Here is a 19,698-nt window from a genome sequence, read left to right on the forward strand (position 1 = left end):
CCCTGATCAGCTCTCAGACCTCTCCTCACAGAACTCTGCAGATTGTAACTTTAGCTCTCTGCCCCCTTTTTTTTCTGACAGTTCAGACAAGCTTTATAAAGTCTGCACTTTGAACAAATGTAGCGAAGAGAAGACTGTAGATAAATGGGTACAATTTATGTAGGGGGATTTGTTTATGCTCACCTGAGGCCAGTCAATTCACTGGGTATATGGAAGGGTTTACAACCACATTAAAGGGAGGCTATCATTTGTGATCCTGTTATCTTTACCTGCATTTGCAAAGCATATAAACACACTAACCCCTCTATGCCGACTCTATGGGCTGAGAACTGTGACTGGCTGCATGGTCTTACCAGCTCATTAAAGACAGCGTAGTCACAGTGCTGGGGGTGGGTGGCGTGTGCACCAGAACTGCGCAGCGGCACATACATAGCTCCCAAATTTCCCTGATTTCGAGGGACTGTCCCTGATTTGGACCAATGTCCCTCTGTCCCTCATTCCCCCTCATTTGTCCCTCATTTTGGTCTGATCTATATAGTTGTATATAAAATGCGCTTTTTATCTTTCAAAAAGTGTCTCCCAGTGCTAAACCTTTTATCCAATTTCTAAATTGCTGCATCTGTAAATTTCAAAAGCCAATATAAAAAAAATAGTAGTGGTAAAAAAAATAGCACTTGTGATTTTAAAGCAGTGTTCCGGCTGAATTTATACTTTTTAAATAAAAATACACCTATAATACACGTGCTTAATGTATTCTAATAAAGTTAGTCTGTTAACTAACCTTTTTTTTTTTTTTTTCTTTTGCATAATACTCCTTTAAGGGGCGTGGCCAGGGGTGTGTCCTATGCCTGCATACTTTTGCTAATAGGTGTCCCTCATTCCCATCTCAAAAAGTTGGGAGGTATGGTACATATGTGCAGCAAATGGGCATTAAAGTCCACCCACCCTGTTGCCACATATCTGCATATAGCAGTCATAAATGGGTTAAATTGGAAAAAAAATGTATATAATCCATTTTAGTGAAATATATTATAGTATTTTACTATGCTGAGGAATGTTATTGTGAGTTACCGACTCCATTACACGCATTTCACTGACAGCATCCCTTCAGACTATTTTCAGAGGTTGGGTGTTGTGAATTTGTGGGCAGCTGCCCTAAACAAAGATGTCTCTCTGGGAGGGTTTGGCTGTGGTCATGTGACTCTCATTATGCCGTGCTGAAGGATTGTGCAGCTTTGTCCTGTGACTTGCTCAGGTAATCCTCTCTGAACAATCAGTTTAACTATTTATTACTGGATTAGCAAGGCTTGCCCTGCACCAAGCAATGATAAAGGAGAGATGTGTAAAGAGATTCGGCAACTTTAACACGCTGCAAACTTTTCATTGTTTGCCTCCTATTGTATTGCAGTAACAGCTTTGCTGGCAACACCGGGGTTAACGTCTGGATAATTATCTTATGCCACCGTAATGTACGTGTCGGCGTTGGGCTTCGATCCAGCGACTGTGTTGGTGAGTGATCTCAGACCATCTGTCCTCCATTGTTGTCCTTTGTACTATCTTCTTAATACCAGTGTCAGCTTGTTTAGCATTCAATACTGACTTAAAGGGTAATACCACTTTCATGGGAAAAAATGCAAATAAAAAAAAAAAAAACAATAAAATAGCATATACAATTGCTACACAAGTCATATTGTAATGGAATGTTATTAAAAATTGCCTTTCCTTTTCAATCTGCAGCTCTGTAATTTTCTGTAAAATGCAATATGGCAACCCAGAGGCGTTCTGTACTCAGATAGTACACAGAACGGCCCCCACCGCAGGTATGTAAGTTCCTGCTTATGTGATCGGCTGACTGATTTTCCCAGAAGTCTGCAGCGTCCCCTGCAGCAAAAATTTCATTTTTGGTGAGATACTCCCAAAGGGCAAATCGCGTCTAACGGGATGCAGACCTTGACACTTTCCTCATTAGTGCCCTGCAGGTGCAGCAGCAGTTGATTGATAATTATACAGTCACTCCCATTCATTTTGCACATGGACACAGACAAATCAAACGGCTATTTCTTCAGAATAACAAAAGGTAGGAATCTGCAACAAAGTTTGTTAAAATCCCTGCAATGTACATAGATCACCCAGAGGGTTATTCTCAACAAAAGAGGAGTTACTCTTTAAAAATAGATCCTGGGAATCAAACTTTCTGCATCACTTCTTTGGAAGTAAGCCTTGCTGCTTTTGGAGGGAATGTGTTTCGTTCTTTTATACATTTAATCTTTATTCATTTATTATGGTCAGGACTATAAAAATGTTGGCTTTTTAAAAAGTCATGTAAATACAAATATTGCACATGGATAATACATACAGTGTATTGGAAAATATTTATATCCCTTGAAATCTTCCACATTTTGTCATTTTGTTACAACCAAAAACGTAAATGTATTTTATTGGGATTTTTGACTACTGCAACTCCCTCCTCATTGGCTTACCCTCTACATACTATATCCCCCCTTCAATCCATTATGAATGCTGCTGCCAGGCTCATCCACCTTACCAATCGCTTTGTGTCTGCTACTTCTCTCTGTCAATCCCTCCACTGGCTTCCGCTCACCCAACAAATTAAATTCAAAATACTAACAACTACCTACAAAGCCATCCACAACTCTGCTCCCAACTACATTCACTGACCTAGTCTCTAAATACCAACCTATTCGTTCCCTCCGTTCTTCTCAAGACCTCCTGCTCTCTAGCTCCCTCATCACCTCCTCCCATGCTCACCTCCAGGACTTTTCTAAAGCCTCTCCAATCCTATGGAACTCTTACCCCAATCTGTCCGCTTATCTCCTACTCTATTAGCTTTTAGACGATCCCTGAAAACCCTTCTCTTCAAAGAAGTCTACCCTACCCACACCTAACAACTGTATTTTTATTTTCTCCATCTGATCATCCCCCACAGCTATTACTTTTTGTTCCACTTGACCCTCCCTTCTAGATTGTAAGCTCTAATGAGCAGGGCCCTCTGATCCCTTCTGTATTGAATTAAATTGTAACTGTACTGTCCCACATGTTGTAAAGCACTGCGCAAACTGTTGGCGCTATATAAATCCTGTATAATAATAATATTGGGATTTTAATATAATTGTAAAGTGGAAGAAAATGATAAATAGTTTTCAACATTTTTTACAAATAAATATGTGAAAAGTGTGGCGTGCATTTGTATTCAGCCCCCTCAATACTAAACTAACTAAAATCTAGTGGAAGCAATTGCCTTCAGAAGTCACCTAATTAGTAAATAGAGTCCACCTGTGTGTAATTTAATCTCATTATAAATACAGCTGTTCTGTGAAGCCCTCAGAGGTTTGTTAGAAAATCTTAGTGAACAAACAGCATCATCAAAGCCAAGGAACACACCAGACAGGTCAGGGATAAAGTTGTGGAGAAGTTTAAAGAAGGGTTAGGTTATAAAAAAAATATCCCAAGCTTTGAACATCTCACAGATTGCTGTTCAATCCATCATCTGAAAATTGAAAGAGTATGGCACAACTGCAAACCTACCAAGACATGGCCGTCCTCCTAAACTGACAGGCTGGGCAAGGAGAGCATTAATCAGAGAAGCAGCCAAGAGGCCCATGGTAACTCTGGAGGGGTTCAATAAAACAAAACGAACTTCAAGGCAGATTGTACCATGCTGTCTCTTTAGCTAGCCCATAGTGCTTAGGGAGTCCTTTGTCATGCATTAAAGTGTATGTAAGGCATGGATGAGCGAGTTTGGGGTGGAGGAACTTGACTGGCCTGTACAGAGTCCTGACCATAATCTGATAGAACACCTTTGGGATGAATTAAAGTGGAAACTGCAAGACAGGACTTCTCGTTCAACATCAGTGCCTGACCCCTCAAATGCTCTTCTGGAAGAATGGTCAAACATTCCCATAGACACACTCCTAAACCTTGTGGACAACCTTCCCAGAAGAGTTGAAGGTTTTATAGCTGCAAAGGGTGGGCCAACTCAATATTGAACCGTACGGACTAAGACTGGGATGCCAATAAAGTTCATGTGTGTGTAAAGGCAGGCGTCCCAATACTTTTGGTAATATAGTTTACATTGAAGTTTGTAGTTACAGTAGAATGTGTCGGTCCATAAATAGGTAAATCAATCCCAGGGCATATGATTCAGGATGATAATAGTCTCTTAATTAAGTCATCTACAAATGTCCAAAAGAAGGAAATCCTGCAAAAGCAGTTCCAGGAAAAAAACTCAGTGGACAGGGAGAAGTTTAAATCCAAAAAGTGAGCTCACAGAACCCTCACCTTCATATCTTGATATACCAGCATGTAGTAATAAACGGGGATCGGTTCCGTTACTCCAACTTCTTCCACCAGGGGGTCCTCCGTTCCACTATATGTAAGACCTAGATCGCCTGAAGTACCAGCATAAACCCATGTACAGGAATTTGTTCCGCTGTACCAGTATCCACCACCAGGGGGTCCTCTGCTCCACCAAGTGGGTCACCAGAATAAAACTCCACATCTACGTCCTCATACAGCCTCGTAACCTCCGCAAGGGGGGGAGAATAGATAAGGGTGGGAGAGAGAGAAAGCTCCAATAGTGTAGTATGTTATAAGTATAAAGGTTTTATTCCAAAGATTAAACTGGACTCTTACAATAAAAAGTTAAAAAAACAGGCATAAATCAACTGCTAAGGCGTCTGGACAATAAAGTTCATGTGTGTGTAAAAGGCAGGCGTCCCAATACTTTTGGTAATATAGTTTATATTGTAGTTTGTAGTTACAGTAGAATGTGTTGGTGTATGGCGGGGCTGTGAGTCACCCTCTGCTCTGGAAGTGATGCAGGTAGATGTCTGTCTGTAGTTCTAGTGGTGGGATGACACATGAGGTTTATGAGAACAGTTTTCATGGCTCGGTGTCACATTTTATCCCCCATCTTTGTTCTATCAGCGATGGGTGGGGGAATCCCACGCCTAATAGAGTCACGTCTGAGTCACCACAGAATGCCAGACCCGAGGGCAAGCTTCCTCCATGCCAGGAGTATTGTGTTTAGGATGAAGTTGCAAGCGTGTTACATGTCTGCTGTTGTAACAGCTTGTGATCATTGGATACATAGCACGGGAAATAAATAAAAAGTTATTGCATGTTTAAAGTGGATCTGTTATAGCAACTGTCCCCAACCTTTTTGGCACTAGGGGCCTAGGGTTTTGTGGCAGCCAGTTTTTCCAGGGACCGGGGGGATTGGACTTGATATTCACAGAGTCTCTCCTCAGCCCCCCTTCACACCACAACCCCCCCCCCCTCTTTACATCACAGTTCCCCCTTTTAAAGCAGTCCCACAGTGTCCTCTGTTTCCCTTCACATCACAGCGCCCCTTTACATTACAGTGCCCCTTTGCACTGCAGTCCCATAGCCCCCAACTGTCCCTGATTTGGACCAATGTCCCTCTTTCCCCCTCATTTGTCCCTCATTTTGGTCTGATCTATATAGTTGTACATAAAATTTACTTTCTTTCTTTCAAAAAGTTTTCCCCAGTGCTAAACCTTTCATCCAATTTCTAAATTGCTGCATTTGTACATTTCAAAGGCCAATATAAAGGAATAGTAGTGGTAAAAAAAAGGCCCTTGTGGATTTAATTAACTTTTTTTTTTGTTAATTCTCCTTTAAGGGGGTGTGGCAGTGGGTGTGTCCTATGCCTATATACATTTTCTAGTAGGTGTCCCTCATTCCCATCTCAAAATTTTGGGAGGTATGCAGTCACCTTTACATTAATGTAACGGGTCTGCACTGTAAAGGGGGTATAGTGATATAAAGGGACTGTACTGTAAAGGGGGTATAGTGATATAAAGGGACTGCACTGTAAAGGGGGTATAGTGATATAAAGGGACTGCACTGTAAAGGGGGTATAGTGATATAAAGGGACTGCACTGTAAAGGGGGTATAGTGATATAAAGGGACTGCACTGTAAAGGGGGTATAGTGATATAAAAGGACTGCACTGTAAAGGGGGTATAGTGATATAAAGGGACTGTACTGTAAAGGGGGTATAGTGATATAAAGGGACTGCACTGTAAAGGAGAACTGTATTGATTGCAGTGTCCCTTTACAGTGCAGTCCCCTTTATACCACAGTGCCCCTTTACATTACAGTGCCCCTAGCAATCACAGCCCCCTTTTCTTCCTCACTGCCCCATTTCAGTCTCTGCCTCTCCTGCACAATCCTACCTGTGGCAGAGCAGAGGCAGTTTTCAGCCATGTATCTTCACCCAGGTCTCCCTGCAGTTCTGGATGAAGGGCGGAAGCTGCCGAAAAGACTCCCGCTCTCTGTGCAGATCTCCAGCTCCTCCCGCCACCCTGCTCTGCTTATAGGATGACATCATCAGCGTGGAGACCCGGGAGAGAACACACGGGCTAAGTGGCACGGCTGCACAGCAGGAGGTGAGCGGCAACTGCGGTCTGTGATGGTCCTGTCTGGACCGCGGTCGTCGCTCACTTCCAGTGTTAATTTCGTCGACTAAAACGATTTTGTTGACTAAATTAAATACTATTTTAGTTGACTAAAATACAACTAAAACAATTGAGATGATTAAAATTTGACTAAAATGGCATTTCAGTTTTAGTTGTAAGACAAAAATACGACTAAAACTAAAATGACATTTTAGTCAAAAGAGTATAACTAAAACTAAATTGAAATTTGACATCAAAATGAACACTGGTCTGTAGTGCATGTTCAAACCTAAATTCCATATTAATAAAATATTTGATTTTTCACTCCAGTGGTATATAATGAGTTTGGAAATTGTAGAGAAATGCTTAAATAATGCATTACAGTTTAACTAAATCCATTAGATTTTAGACGACTAAATTAGTTTTAGTCGACTAAAATGATTTTAGTCGACTAAAATGTACGGGAGATTTTAGTTGACTAAAATGCACCGACTAAATACGACTAATGCCGTGTACACACGACTGGAATTTCCGACAGAAAAGGTCCGACAGAATCATTCCGTCGGACATTCCGATCGTGTGTGGGCTTCATCAGACTTTTTCTTTCTAAAATTCTGACGGACCTAGAAATAGAACATGTTTCAAATCTTTCCGACGGACTCGAGTCCTATCGGGAAAACCGCTCGTCTGTATGCTAGTCCGACGGACCAAAAACGATGCAAGGGCAGCTATTGGCTACTGGCTATTGAACTTCCTTTTCCTAGTCCCGTCGCACGTCATCTCGTTCTAAACGATCGGACTTGGTGTGATTGTGTGTAGGCAAGTCTGTTTCAGCGGAACTCCGTCGGAAAGACCGTCAGAGTCTACTCTGAGGGAAAGTCCGGTCGTGTGTACGCGGCATTAAAACAAACAATTGCAGAAGACTAAAATGGGACTAAAACAAAAACGCCATTATAGCCAAAAGACTAAGACTAAAACTAAATCGAAATTTGCTGCCAAAATGAACACTTCTCACCTCCTACTGCATGGCCCGGTCATCAACAGGCCATGGACCAGTACCGGTCTGAGGCCCAGGGGTTCAGGAACCCTGTGTTATAGGATTCATTTTTTTCCATGCTAAGTACAGCATACTAGCTAAAGGATCATTGTAACACTTCCAGGTATATATTAACACTTACAGAGATGAAAGTACCCCCCTGATAATGCCTTTGTAGTGGATGGACCGTATTGGCCTTGTGCTTTTGGTTCCAGGTTCTGATCCCTTAAAGGAGAAGTACAGCCAAAGCTCTTTTACTGTACTTCTGCACTCCTGTGACCTGTTTTCAGCAGACGGTGGGCTGAAGCTCACTGTCGGCTGATGTCACAGAGCCAGTCCAGGCTAGGGAAAGATCGCAGTTCGCCCACAACTAATATTTTGGTGGATACTGGAGGGTTAAAGTGTTACTAAACCCACATCAGTAAAATCAGTCTGTATATTCAGTGAAGCATGCTTGTTATACTCACTGTGGAACTTAAGGGGTTAATCTTCTGCATCGTGTAAAAAGGCTATTTGATCCTATCTTCTCTGATCCTCCCCTTCTTTCAATGTCCCCAATCCAACTCCTGATAAGACAGAGCCTTTGGAGTCAGGCTGCACACGCTCAGCTTGGTGTGTATTGCTGAAGACTATTTTTTTTTTTCTTAGGACGGTGCATGTGATCAGCACAGGGCCAATCAGCACTGTCCAGACAGAGGGTCGGGGGTCCTGCAGTCTCATTGGACAGTCAGAGTAGAATGATAACTCCTCGTACAAGCTTTCATAGACACTGATAGAAGTCACAAGACTGCTAGAAACTGCTGATAAGAAAAGGTGTTTAGCAGTTTATATTTATTCAAATAATTGCATTTCCATCTTCTGTGTACTGTGGGAGACCAGATATAGATATTCTGGGTTTAGTAACACTTTAAACCACCTGACACATTCTTACCAGGGGCCCATAGTGAGGGATTTCCCTGATCCCTGCTGGGTTCTTTTATTTATTTTATGTTATGGAAAATGTTTGCAGGCGACAGGGAACACCCATTTGTAGCAGGAGAAAAGAGACTTCGGGCCAGGACAGCTCTATGGTAGTGAGATCTCAGAATTGAGAAGATACAAGAAACATATGAGCTAGTCAACCAACCAGACACCACCTGAAGGGTTTATTGGCTCTTTAATGATTTGTATTTATATATAAGTACAGCTGACCTTTTTTTTAAATGTACCATTAACTAAGCTGCAATTTGCAAACTGTCCAGTGGGTGGCAGCCAATCACCATGATACTCCACTTCTCTCTGACTCACAGAAAAAGTATGTGAACAAGTTGTGGTTTCCATGTTTGCTGTATTAGCTGTACATGATGACATCATTATCCTTTGTGCAGCTGTTTGTTACATTTTAGACTATTTTGTTTCTGTAAGAAAACACTTCCAACTAGTTATCTGGCCATTGTCTACCTGCTAAATCCTGTTTCGGTGTAACAAGTCCTTGGTTCTCTCATTGTTACCCTTGGCTATGTGAGAAAGATGACAGAATCATTTGATTATTTTAAATAATAAATTGTAGTAGTATTTGCACATACAGTTGTGTCTGGATTCTGGAGTATCAGCAGGCAAAAGAGTAGTCAGGTCCAGGCAGAGGTCTGGGCAGGCAGCAGGCATCAGAGTTGTAAGCAGTGGCGGCTGGTGGTTTTTTGTTTGGGGGGGGGGCGGTGGATAACCGAACCCCCACCCCGCTGTCTGCCAGTCGTTCCACCGGCATTTACCCTATCTAGGCGGCGGGCATCGGCCGGCATCCATTGAGCAGCGGCGGGGATCGGGCATCCGAGTAATGGCATCAGAGACTGGGCATCCAGGCATCGGCAGGGATTGGGCATCCAGGAATCGGCAAGGATCGGGCATCCAGGCATCGGCTCTTCTCCTCCTCACTTCCGCCATGCGTCTCCTCTCCTCCTCCTAGGCATCCAATAGGACTGCCTGTCCTTTCAGCCAATCGGGTAATGGGTATCAGACCCGCTTCCCGATTGGCCGGGAGGAGGATCAGTGTTGCAACAGTGAGTAATAGGTACAACACATCTGGGTGGGCTTCGGTCCCCCTCTCTGCGTCCCAAGCCTACCCTATTTTGAAGCCTATTAGAGCCTCTGGCTCAAATCAGGTGCTTAAAAAAGAAAAACCCTGTAATTCATGCGCCCGGTGCCCTGAAAGGGGCCGGACATATGAATAGGGGATGGCTGCGGCGGCCATGGATGCTATGCATGAATCTATCCATTACATGTAGGGGTGGCCTGGAGAGAGGGGGCAGCGCTTGGGTGCCCCTAAAGGACGGGCCGCCCCTGGTTGTAAGGCCAATCCAGGTCAGTAACCAGCAAGGCAATATGGAAGTATAATAGTTCTTGCACAAAGGTGAGCCGGCAATAAGCCACAGCACCTGGCACTTCAAAGGCTGAAGCTTAGAGATTTTTCACAATGGGGCGGTTTGCAGGCGTTATTGCGCTAAAAATAGCGCCTGCAAACCGACCTAAAACTACCTCTACTGTTTCTCCAGTGTGAAAGCCTGAGGGCTTTCACGGTGAAGCGGTGCACTGGCAAAAAAACTCCTGCAAACCGCATCTTTGAAACGGTGAAGGACCCGTGTATTCACCGCTCCTAAACCGCTCCCACCCATTGTAATCAATGGGGCAGCACGGCTATAGCCGCGCTATGCGAGCGGTTTTAACCCTTTTTCGGCCGCCAGCGGGGGTTAAAACCGCACCGTTAGCGGCCGAATACCGCCGCAAAAACGACGGTAAAGCAGCGCTAAAAATAGCGCTGTTTTACCGACGACGCCCCCACCGCCCCAGTGTGAAAGGGGCCTAAGATACGCTTTTGGCTAGAGGATACACACAGTGTAATTTCAGGGAAATCTGCAATTCCTGACAGGGAGTCAGAAAGTACTATGCCGTGAGCTAGGCCTGTTTGTTTTGATCTGGGGGCAGGGGAGTGGTTCAGCGTAGCAGCAGGTGACTGACATGTGCTTCAGCTCTTGGGCGCCTCCTCTGGTTTTTAGAAGGTTCTGGAAAAGAGGCAGGTCAGAGTGCTGGATTGACATGGGGTGTATGTGGGAGCCCTGACCAATCCCCAATTAGGGTTGGCAGGGGGCACACCTCCTATCTATACCCATGGTCAGCCTGCTGTGGGAGGAGTTGTCGAGTGGAAGAACTGAATGATGGAGTGTTAGACTGTCGTGGTCTGAGGGAACCCACTTTCTGGAGGGGGGGGGGGGTGAACTCAGGTCTGGAGCTCAGGAGCTGGGAGGGAGCCTCTCTTTACATGGTCATTGAGAGGTGTCCTGGAACAGGAGCAGTAGGAGGACAGTTGCAAGCACTGCCAGGCAAGTCATTCAGGAGGGATTCATGCCGGGGTCGGTGAGTGAGAAGCTCTGGGAGAGACATGTTAGGATTGGATGTAGAGCCAGAGGGAGAGACTGTGGAGTTGTTTTGGAGTCAAGTCATTGCAGCCATGAGGGCTGGCAGGATTTGCATCAGACGTGCTGGGATCAGTAGTCCACCAAGTGTCAGTTAGCACATTTATTCTTCTCTACTAAAACGGTTGCTACCTCAAAGGGGACTGCAGACCCCTGCCTGTAATGGGCTATTAGGAAAATGTTAGGACTTATTCAGAGTGAGGCCTAGCCATGTGCTAATGGAGACAGGAACCTAGATTTGGACAGTGAAGTGAAGCAAGTGATCTCAATTAGTGTGCCAAAGACAAGAGACTGTCAAATCTAGACTCAACCAATATTGATTTAATTGACAAGTATTCATTATCTGGGCATCCCATGTCCCTTTTCCCCATCCAAGTTTAATCCCCTAATAAAAACAACAAAAACAAGCAAGAGACTGTTCGTTGTCAGGGAAAGTGTGCCAAAATGGATGTCTGACCAGCAGAGTGAAATGTGTGGATGATGAAATACGCAGCGACCCCACGGGGGCACCGCTACATATACATACTGACAGGTGTCTTTGGCATACATCGCCATACACAAAAGTGGACAAGCTGTAGCAGTCATTTGTGAAAGTGGAACATTGCACATCATGGATAAGTCATCTTCTCATAGCATATCCTCTCTACTCTCCTTGGGAGCACCACAGTGTTGGGACCCATCCCCCTGTATACTAAATCTGTAGCTTTCTGCTGTATTCAACCCGAGATTCACAAGGTGAAGCATTCTCCTCAGTCAGGTGAGATTAACACGTTCCCTTCTGTAGTATACCAGTCTCTCTCTATGTCACACTCCAAAGCTCTACCCAGCCAGGTATGCTCCCAGATGTTACTAGCATTCCCAGGTGTAGTACTCACGTCGGAGAACGCTCAGTCTGACTTACAAGGCCTTTTGCATCCTGCTCCCCGTCCACTACCATGATTAAAATCAGGGCGACCACAACTAGTTCTTCTGGGTGTTAAACAACCTCACCTGGGCTTCAGCCCTGTGTGGTGCCTTTTCAGTAGCTCAATACACACATATAACTCTGAGGTGTTTGGCTCCCATGCCCCATCTCATTCTGGCTCCTCCCACCCTGGCATTTATATGGGCGCTAGCTCCACCTATTACATCACTATGGGAAAGCTTTCTCCAAAAGGAGACCTAACACCCAATTACACAATTCTCTATTACCACACTATTTTGGGAGAGCCACCAAGCGGCAGACTAGCTAACTGCACATGCTAACATATCCACCACCACCAAAGCCAAAAAGATCTCTATTCTCCTACTCCTATCTCTGTTTCTCTCCATACTCTTCCCTTTACCACAAAGTTATCATATCAGGACATAGACTGTAGTGCCCAGGACCAACAGATCCAACACTACCAAGGCCTGGAAGAAGGGGGAGCTCCAATGCCCCAAAGCACATTGGCTCTGTTTTACATCATACAATAATAAATGGTCCTTCTTCTTCAACCGGCTTGAGTTTTCAAGGCTTGATTTTTAAGCATGGAGCTCCTCACCCATCTCCACAATCATCACAGGCTTGATGGGATCCACTCTGCGGGACCTCCATGAGAGCTGCCATATACCTACCCACCACCGGCACGGTCTAGCAGTACCTCAAAAGTACACTACAATCCTTTGTTGTGCTCTGTGTTCCTGTTGTCACTAGAGCAATTGAGTACTGTCTGTAGCGAACCCCCTGAGGAGCCGCTGGTAATCTTGGTTCCTTTCCCTCAGTTAAAGCGCACACAGCCAGGCATACAGCACTTTCTCCACTGTTTCTCTCTCTCTCTTTGGCTTGAATTAACAGTCTAGGGGTGTTTTATAGGGTTTTATTGTAACAGTGAACTTGGATGGGGTGAAGGGAGCATGGGATACCCCAATCTGGTGAATTGAACTCTTTTAGGACTCTTTACTATCTTGTTGAGCTGCATGAAAATGGCTTACAGAATCTCCAATGCTGACAGATGACTACAACCTTTGCCAAAAGACCAAAAACTACACACAGTCACTAAATTCCAGCACCAAGGTCAGCTGCTTACAACGCCACAGGCTCATCAGTTGTCTCCTTTCAATATCCACTGGGCACTCTTCAGTGAGGGAGATGCAGACTCACACCACCATAGGACAGGTGGATACTTTCTTCCAACTTGCTCCTGGCTCTCTCCAGTGGGCTCCTCCAGACCCAAACTTACTTCAGGGTGTTAGGCTTTGCAAATATGTAGCCAAGCTAAGGCTCCAGCTGGAACCTTGATATCTTCTAGGTGGCTCCTCCAATAATCATGCCCCAGGGGCAGAGCCCCTGCACAGGTGTCTCCTCCAGCAGGACTGGGCCCAGGAACTCCCCTCCCTGCCTCAGACCTCAGCCACCTTCTGGGCACACCTTCCCAGGGATTGGCTGGATTCCCTATAAATATTCAGGCTGCCTACTCTGTTCTTCATCCCCCTATGATTCTAGAATCCTCTAAAATACAGGGGGAAGTAATCAGAGCAGAAGCCTGTAAGATACTGAGCAGGCCAGAACAATCACCCCCTGCTCCACTGATTAGAGAGGAGCTAAACTAAATTTACCTAACAGCCTGCACTATTGCCAGGACAAGGTCATCTAGAGCCCAGGGCAAACATGCCAAAGTGTGCCCCCCCCTAGATGTATAAGCATTGCGGGTCACCAAAATTCCCCCCACAAAAACACTGAGCACTAATCTACAAGCATAAATTCTCCCTCCTCCTAGTACAAATCCACCTGCTGCTGAAATCCCCCCTCTCAGCACAAATTTTTGACCCTGCATCCCCAAAATCCTCCCAGATCAAATACCCCTAGAAATAAAATACAACACATATTAGCACAAATTCTCTACCTCTAAAATGTCCCCTCCTAGTACACATCTTCTCCCTCACTTTAAACCCCCTCCTCCCAGCACAAATCGTCCCCCCCCCTCCCCCTGATCATCCTTCCCAACACAAACCACTCTTAGCACGCCCCCTCCTCCCAATTTCCCCTCCCAGAACAAAACTTACCCTGCCACCCCCCCAAATTCCCCCTTCCAACACAAATCCCCTCCCCCTCAATCTCCTTGTGCTGCCCCCCACCTCACATGATACCACAGTGCCTGGGGCAAATGCCCCTCCTGATCACCCCTTGTCGCGGCCCTGGCCTGCATTAACTAGGAAGGTGCTACATGTCCATGATACTTTTTTATTTATTTGCATCCAAATTTGCAGTACAAGCTTTCGGGGTGTACCCCCTTCCTCAAGATCCAAGCAGTTGTCATCATAACAGTAGCTAATCGAGCCCCAGATAGCAGTAAAACCTGTTGGGGGTTCTTAACCTCCCCCATCTGATCCAAAACCAAAAGAAGACTTGGCTGGACAAACACTTTAAGAGCAAAATAAATTCTTTGGATGGTCAAATAAAATATTATATGTTAAATTCTATATATACAGATACATTAATATCTATTTTGTCCCTAAAGAAGGAAAAAAGTGAAGGGGAAAGGGACAGAAAGAACCTTGTGACTTAGTGCAGCAGGACGTAGTTTGGGTCATTGTGACTTCACTGTCCCTTTTTACTAGAGCATTTGCAACTGTTTTCATCTGCAGAGCGCAGACAGAAATAGCAAAAGGGGAAAGAGCAAATATTTAGTGTGTTCTGTAGGCAGGAGGCTCTAAGGACAGGAAGGCAAAGTGACAAGCAGGAAGTGAGGGAGGTACCGGCAGAGCCAGGGCACACTGTGAGAACAAGAGGTCACCGACTCCACCAGTGCTAGAGGTGTGCCCAGAAATCACCGACCGCCAGGACTCCAGGATTCTATTTGGGGACTGACATTTATTTCTCAAGAGAAAAAATAAGGATCTGATTTACTAAAGGCAAATAGACTGTGCACTTTGCGAGAGCAGTTGCTTCAGAGCTTAGGCTTCATGTACACGGGACGTTGTTCAACCTCTCCTGAAAGGTAAATGAGGTAACGTTTCATTGACAAAGAATACCTTATCGCATGCAAGGGAAAAAAAAACATAATTTTTGCTTGCATATGAATGGATGATGAAGGTCAGCAGAACTTTACCACTTTTATTAAGCTCTGGAGCACCTGCAAAGTGCACAGTCTATTTGCCTTTAGTAAATCAACCCCAATGTCTTCAAGAGATCAGTAGATCCAGCGTAAATTATATAAACATTTTTGACCTGTCCTGTAAAACAGTCAAGTCCGGCCTCCCCTTCCTACTCACAAAGCCTCGAATTAGGTGCCCAACCTGTTGCCAGAGGGATATATACTGTCCTCTGGATCATATTTTGTATTTTTGCCAGTAGTGTGATCATTGACTTATGAAAGGGATGTAATGATAGTGATCTCTAGCAGTCTCATGTAACATATCCCAAGTCTTTAGCCATATCAATAGCATGTCTCCGACCATCTCCTGTAGTATGTCTGCAGTCTCTGACCATCTCTTGTAGTATGTCTGCAGTCTCTGACCATCTCCTGTAGTATGTCTGCAGTCTCTGACCATCTCCTGTAGTATGTCTGTAGTCTCTGACCATCTCCTGTAGTATGTCTGCAGTCTCTGACCATCTCCTGTAGTATGTCTGCAGTCTCTGATCATCTCCTGTATTATGTCTGCAGTCTTTGACCATCTCCTGTAGTATGTCTGCAGTCTCTGACCATCTCCTCTAGTATGTCTTCAGTCTCTGACCATCTCCTCTAGTATGTCTTCAGTCTCTGACCATCTCCTGTAGTATGTCTGCAGTCTCTGATCATTTCCTGTAGTATGTCTGCAGTCTCTGACCATCTCCTGTAGTATGTCTGCAGTCTCTGACCATCTCCTCTAGTATGTCTTCAGTCTCTGACCATCTCCTGTAGTATGTCTGCAGTCTCTGATCATCTCCTGTATTATGTCTGCAGTCTTTGACCATCTCCTGTAGTATGTCTGCAGTCTCTGACCATCTCCTCTAGTATGTCTTCAGTCTCTGACCATCTCCTCTAGTATGTCTTCAGTCTCTGACCATCTCCTGTAGTATGTCTGCAGTCTCTGATCATTTCCTGTAGTATGTCTGCAGTCTCTGACCATCTCCTGTACCATGTCTGCAGTCTCTGACCATCTCCTCTAGTATGTCTGCAATCTCTGATCATCTCCTGTAGTATGTCTGCAGTCTCTGACCATCTCATGTAGTATGTCTGCAGTCTCTGATCATCTCCTGTAGTATGTCTGCAGTCTCCGACCATCTCCTGTAGTATGTCTGCAGTCTCTGATCATCTCCTGTAGTATGTCTGCAGTCTCTGACCATCTCCTTTACCATGTCTGCAATCCTTCCACACTTCTCCACAATATTGGGATGACTATACATGCACTTTAAAATAAAAACTCTAATGCCGCGTACACACGACAGGACTTTCCGGCAGAAAAGGTCCGACGTAATCATTCCATCGGATATTCCGATCGTGTGTGGGCTTCATCGGACCTTTTCTTTAGAAAATTCTGATGGACCTTGGAAATAGAACATGTTTCAAACCTTTCCGACGGACTCAATTCCTATCAAGAAAACCGTTTGTATGCTAGTCCGACGGACCAAAAACAACGCAAGGGCAGCTATTGGCTACTGGCTATTGAACTTCCTTTTTCTAGTCCCGTCGTACGTCATCACGTTCTAAACGATCGGACTTTGGTGTGATTGTGTGTAGGCAAGTCCGTTTCATCGGAACTCTGTCGGAAAGACTGTCAGAGTTTACTCTGATGGAAAGTCCGCTCGTGTGTACGCGGCATTAATGTGTAAATACTGAAAGTCTAGTTTTCCTTTATAATCTTCCCTGCAGGGATCTGACCCGGGAGCAGTACACAGAAGATCACACATACACTATACACTTCTATATATGTTCATGTGACTGGGCTCTCCATTGACTTGTCTGTGCATTGCATTCCATAGATATCTGTGTGATAGGAGGACATTCCAGAGCAGTGCTGTGTATATTGTACAGCAGAGTCTCAGGAAGGACACAAGAACCCGGAGATACTCAGATCCAGACTTCATCTCTATTTACTATCCCACTGAAGGATATATTTATACACACTTATTTATCTTGCTTCCTGCATGTATAAAATATCGTCTATTACAGTACACAGGACTTTCCTTTGTAAGCTGATCATTTCTAGATAAGCTCCAATTCTGGAACATAGTAACTGGCAGACATACAAGTCCATCCGTAGGACTTTCATCTCAGTTTAAGGTCCCATACATAACATAAATACATTATTTAAAGCTGAACTCCAAGCACAAAAACTTTCATTTAAAGTGGTATTACACCCAAAAGCAAACATTTACTATATTGCAGCTTACAAATTCTTAGGTGTGATGGCCGCCTTAGTTTTCTTTTTTAGGCTTTATTTCATCTGGTGATCCAGCCAGTAAGTCTGTTGTTTTTCAAAAGCACAAGCTCTCCAGCAGAATGTTACTGACATGAGACAAACCATTTAACACTGACAGGGGTGCTTAAAATTAACAACTTCTATTTATTTATGTAAAACGTTTATCCCAAAAGGAAACAAAAAACACTTTGCAGTAACTGATCATAAAGTGTGATCTAGAGTTTGGCTTTAATTAGTGTATTTAAATCCGCTAATACATTTAACACTACTTCCCCGGCACCCCCAGACTGATATTGCTACTTTCTTCTGTGCCCCCCATGCTACTTCATCCAGAGTTATGAAAACAGAGGGGGAAAAGCCAAAGAAAAACAAAATGCAGACACCACATCTAAGGATTGGTAAGCTGCTTTGGGTTTAATACCACTTTAAATACAACCCTCAGGCAGAAATACATAAAGCACCAGTGGTGTACTAAGGGGGCTGCAGGGGGTGCTGTCCACACCGGGTGCCGACTCGCTTTTATTGCAACATTCTTTTATTGTGTGGCACGGCCAGCCACAGGACCCCCGGTGAGTTGGCATCCGGCGCTGACCTGACAGCAGCAGCTCAGAGTGAAGGGAAGACTCCTTCTATGATTGGCTATCACAGTGATCACTCAGTAAAACCCGCCCCTGTAGTCTTGCTTCAGAATACAATGTTGTAGAGAAAAAGATACATTGTATCAAGCAAGTGGGAAAGAATGTAATCAAATAATAATAATATTATTATATTTTTTTATTATTACTAATAATATTAAAGAGGAAGTAAACTCTGATGGGTTTTACTTCCTCTTTTGCTCCCTGCAAAGCCTGCAAATTAAAAGCATAATGGGCTAGTATGCATCGCATACTAGCCCATTATGTTACACTTACCTGCAAACGAATCCCACGTTGTCCCCTGTGCAGTCTGCGTCCATCTTTGCCCCTCTTCCTTCCGGGGGCCGCGGACTCCGGCTCTGTGACTGGCCGGAGCCGCGTGAGGTCACTTTCACGCAGGAGCCATCAGTAACAGCACATGCTGGGGGAAGAAACGGCACGGAGGTCCGTTTCTTCACAGCGCATGCGCCCATTACGGCGCACGCTTAGGAAATATTTTCAATACCTATAGGTAAGCCTTATTCTAGGCTTACCTATAGTTAAAAGTCATTCAGGAGGGTTTACAACCACTTTAATACTACTGCTACTACTACTACTAATAATAATAATAATAACAGAAATAATATTACTACTACTACTACTACTAATAGAAATAATGGTAATACTACTACTACTTCTATTAATAATAATAATAATAGAAATTCTATTACTACTACTATTTCTAATAATAATATTAGTAGAAATAATATTAGAAATAATATTACTACTACTACTACTGCTACTACTAATAATATTCATAATAATAATAATATTAGAAATAATGTTAATACTACTGCTGCTGCTACTACTACTACTATTAAAAATAATATTAGAAATTATGAGAGATTAGATTACTACTACTACTTCTAATAATAATAATAATAATAATAGAAATAATATTAGAAATAATATTCTACTACTAATAATAATATTAGAAATAATAATAATAGAAATAATATTGCTACTACTACTTATAATAATAATACATAAATAAAACATCTCCCATGTATGTAGTGGAGTTCATCTTTAAAGCAGTATTAGTTCCGGTTCACACCAGTGCGCTCTGCGAGATCACGTGCAAATCACATGCAATGTCCGTACGATGTGATTTCAGCCATATAAATATAATGTTGCATCACATTCGGACCAAACTCGCACAGGACCCTTTTTTTGGTCCGCACCAGAATCGGATCTGATTCATATCCGAACTGTCAGTTCGCAGTGCCATATGCTAAATGGAGGTGTCATTAACATTGTATTGACACTCCCAGCAGTTTGCATATGGCAGTGTGAACTGCCCTGCAAGTCGGGTGCGATGTGAGAACCCCCAGTGGATTTGCAGGGTTCCCGCATCTCACAAGTGTGAACTGAGCCTTAAACCCAAAACCAAAAAATGTAATACATTGCAGCTTACCAGTCATTAGATGTGGTGGCTTATTTTTTTTTTTTTTTTAGGCTTTTACCCTCTGTTTTCACCTGGTGATCTGGTCACCAGTAAAACACCTCCTGTATTAGAGCACCCCCACTCTGGATGAAGGAGAACATGGCAGCGGCATTGGCAGTCTGGGAGGAGAGGAGTGTTAGATATACTAGCAGATTTAAATACACTAACAAACTGAAGCCAAACTCCAGCTCACACTTTTTAATCAGTTGCAGCAAACAGTTTTTCCTTTTGGCATAAAGGTTTTAAATAAATAAAAGCTGATCATTGTAAGCACCCCTGTCAGTGATAAATGG

At 43.8% G+C, this 19,698-nt stretch overlaps 1 protein-coding gene across 1 annotated transcript in view; it reads left to right on the forward strand.

The window, feature by feature from the left end:
• The first annotated feature begins 1,161 nt into the window (after positions 1-1,161).
• Positions 1,162-19,698, forward strand: part of ITPRIP (inositol 1,4,5-trisphosphate receptor interacting protein) — a 48,355-nt gene continuing 29,818 nt past the window's right edge. Inside the window, exons 1-2 of the mRNA XM_073595929.1 lie at positions 1,162-1,255; positions 1,409-1,509. The gene's annotated coding sequence lies outside the window, so the exon portion shown is untranslated. The remainder of the gene's footprint in view (positions 1,256-1,408; positions 1,510-19,698) is intronic.

Source organism: Aquarana catesbeiana, linkage group LG08 (genome assembly GCF_042186555.1).
Source record: "Aquarana catesbeiana isolate 2022-GZ linkage group LG08, ASM4218655v1, whole genome shotgun sequence".
NCBI classification, from domain to species: Eukaryota; Metazoa; Chordata; class Amphibia; order Anura; family Ranidae; genus Aquarana; species Aquarana catesbeiana.